At 42.9% G+C, this 3,710-nt stretch overlaps 1 non-coding gene across 1 annotated transcript; it reads right to left on the reverse strand.

Annotated features, from left to right (window-relative positions):
- Positions 1–459: 459 nt before the first annotated feature.
- LOC127186016 (small Cajal body-specific RNA 13) lies at positions 460–739 on the reverse strand. Its single transcript, XR_007830272.1, has one exon. It is a non-coding gene; the product is annotated as a small Cajal body-specific RNA 13 (non-coding RNA).
- Between the last annotated feature and the right edge of the window lie 2,971 nt (positions 740–3,710).

Raw genomic sequence — 3,710 nt, forward strand, 5'->3', positions numbered from 1 at the left:
CCCCTCAGGAACAGTCATAGGGGAGGGGAATAATGGGAAAATGGGAGGGAGGGAGGAATGGGAGGATACAAGGGATGGGATAACCATTGAGATGTAACAAGAATAAATTAATAAAAAAAAAAAAAAGAAAAAAAATAAAGTAGCAATGAAAACAGTTTGATTGTTGAGGGTCACCACAACACATAGAACTGTATTAAATGTTCAAAGCATTAGGGTGGTTGAGAAACCACTGTGTTAGAGGAACAGATAGTTTAAGCTAATTGAATATTTAGTTTGGCAAAATAAAACAATTTTACTTTTGGATTCATTATTAGAAAAGGAGCAAGCTGGGCAGTGGAAGTTTCCCACCGAGTGATGGTTTAGTCGACTCCACCGCTCACTTGTGTGGAATTTCTGATGTGACATTTACTCTCCAGATGCGAACAGGTCACATCCAGCAATATTTTTAGTAACTTGAGGTTTTGTACCAGTACTTAGCGTCCAACAGAAACCATGCTGGCTGCCAAACAATATCCTGACTGCAAAGCTTCTCTTATTGTTGGTGGATCGATAATGACATGGCCCAGGTGCTATCACCATGGTAACGGTACCCAGGCCCTATCAGAGGAAAATTGCACATGGAACCACTGATTGGCGAGCAGTCATGCCTCGGCTTCTTCTTCTTTTTTTTTTTTTTTTCCTGCAAGTCTGGTGTACTCTAGTGTACCACCAACGCAGCATGAGCCCAAGGCTACAGCTAAAATCTAATATGTACATGAGAATGTAAATAGAGAAAAAAAGGTGCTGATCTTTTGTGTGGCAAAGTTGTTTCTTATTAGGGTACAAGTTGGTGATCTCGAAACTGCTGACTAAGCTATGGTGGGATTGAACAAACAAGTGACTGGATAGTGCAAGTGTCAGCAGGTTTTCAGTGGTGGAGGAAGGGGTTGCAGATAAGGAAGGAGAGGGTGCTACGGTGACTCATGCACCAGAGAACTCTAATAGAAATTGTCAGAAATATTTATATGTGTGCATTGATGTGTGTATGTACACATATTACTGTGTATATATGCACAGATCAGTGTACACACCTATCTATCTTTGTCACATCTACTCTGATAGCTTCTGAGAAACACATGCCTAACTTGGTACATAAGATACTCTTTTTACTTTTATTTTTATTTTTTAAATTATTTTTTTTTTATGTGTGGATGTGTTGCTTGCCAGTATGCCTATGTACCATGGCCATGCACTGGCAATAGTGGCCAGAAGACGGCGTTGCATCCTCTAGAGTTGGAGTTACAGACTGTTGTGAGCTGCCATGTGGGTGTCAGGGATGAAACCAGGTCCTCTGGAAGACCAGTTAAGTATTCTTTTGTTTGTTTTTCGAGATGGTTTCTCTGTGTAGCCTTATCTGTCCTTGACTCACTTTGTAGACCAGGCTGGCCTTGGATTCACAGAGATCCGTCTGCCTCTGCTTCCGAAGTGCTGGGATTATAGGCGTGCGCCACCACGCCCAGCTGTAGTAAGCATTCTTAGCTGCTGAGCCACCCATCACTCTAGCCTCCAAACAATCCCTTTTATTAACAAACGTGCACACATGTGACTGTTGCAACTAATGCTTCAAGGCAGATTGTAGAGAACGGGATCAATTGTGTCTTCAAAGATAAAGATTGAAACAACGTTCAGCATGATCGAACAAAGCTTGTCCTGGGCAAGGTCGTGCATAACTTCAACCCCAGCACTGACGAAGCAGAGTGACGCCGGTCTCTGTTAGCTCAAGGCTAGCTGAATGAATATACATATCAAGTTCCAGGCCACTGAGGGCTACATAGTGAAACATTGTCTCAAGAAACCAACACAAGCGGAAAACCACAACAAGACTCATAAATTTATGGGATTAAAATTTTTTCTTCTCCTTTCTATCCTATTAACCAAGAGCTAACATCCCTTTTCCCTACAGTATATGAAAATTACAAAACACCAACTATTTCAAAGGGAAATGTAAGTTAAAAAAAAAAAAAAGATGTCACACAAGAGATGAATGTAACAATAGTTAAGTCACTTACGGAGTGTTAATTGCTAATTTCTTATTATTATAAAATCTGTGAAAGCAGGGGATTGCATTCTGTAGGTTTTTCTTTTTCTTTTTTCTTTTTTAATGGAACTCTTTTTATTTGATTTAAGATTTAGTTGTAGTTGTATTTGTATGTTAGTGTGCTCAGAGGGCCAGGAGGGAGGTGGCACATTCCCTGGAGCTGGAGTCCCAGGCAGCCATGAGCCACTGGCTGTGGGAGCTGGCAACCCAACTCAGATCCTCTGGAAGAGCAGTGTGCACTCTTATCCAAGAGCGAGTCGGAAAGAGTCTCATAAGTAAGAGTTTACGGCAATGAGCCCTCTACAGCAAGGTGAGTGTGGAAATGAACACATCAAAAAGCTGGAGAGAAAAATAGGAATAGAGAGCAAGGTGCCTTGTCACTATTCCACAGTAGCAGTACTGTTTTCACTTGTGTGGACTTGATTTCCATGGAGTCTCATATGCTTGGTTTCACAGAATGACATTAATCATGTTTCTGAGTTCAAACAAGTTCTAGAAACGCTAGATGGGACAGACAGACTTCCAGACCCTTTCCCACGCACCACAGACCTCTAGGAAGACTGAAACAGGTGTCACAGCCTAGAAGCCCCAACAGGAATCAATCAGACAGGATGGGACGGAGAATGCTGCAGTGAATGGCTCCATCTAGTGGCCGAAGTACTGCACAACATGATAATGGCTTTTTTTTTTCCTTAAAAAAAAAAAAAAAAAAAAAAAAAAAAAAAAGCCAGGCATTGGTGGAGACACAGGTCTTGAATCCCAGCACTCAGGAGGCAGAGGCAGGCAGATCACCGCGTTCGAGGCCAGCCTGGTCTACAAAATGAATCCAGGATAACTGGGACTCTATTCCACAGAGAAACCCTGTCTCAAAAAACCAAACCAAAACAAAACCGGTTACAAATCAGGGCTTCATGGCTAAAGCTCTACTTTGATGTATAATCACCTCAAATCATCTCCTGTGTCATGGAGGCAGCACATCCCACACTTGAAAAAAGGGAACCGTTTATCAGGGAAGGTTGAGGGTTGGAAAACAACCCAATAGACCGATTGACCCCCAACTTACAAGGCTGAAGAAATTGACAGTGTAGAAAATGGATAACAAGAAGGATTTTTTGGCTAGATCAGGGTAGGGGCTTAAAGTTTACTGCCTGTATTGTCCTTGGCTGGTGCCTTAGTTTGAGCGGGACCCCTGGGCCTAAATCTGCCTATCATAATGTTCTACTTGTAGGTTTCTAGGACCCCCTGGATCCTTCTACTTTGCTATTCTTCCATGCTTCTCTCATTTAGAGTCCCAATAGGATGTTCTCCCCTCTGTCCCAGTTTCCTGGTAAGTGAAGGCTTTCGTGGGACATGCCCCTTGGGCTAGTATGCAGATATAAGTGAGTATATACCATTTGAGTCTTTCTGCTTCTGGGTTAACTCACTACCCTGATCTAGCCAACGGTCAGAACATTCTCCACAGTTGAGTGGAGAGTGGGATGACTTTCTCACGTACTCTGGTGCCTCACATTTGACCATGTCCCCTGGAGGGGGAGACCTGGTGGCACTCAGAGGAAGGACAGCAGGTTACCAAGAAGAGACTTGATACCCTATGAGCATATACAGGGGGAGGTAATCCCCCTCAGGAACAGTC

Source organism: Acomys russatus, chromosome X (genome assembly GCF_903995435.1).
Source record: "Acomys russatus chromosome X, mAcoRus1.1, whole genome shotgun sequence".
NCBI classification, from domain to species: Eukaryota; Metazoa; Chordata; class Mammalia; order Rodentia; family Muridae; genus Acomys; species Acomys russatus.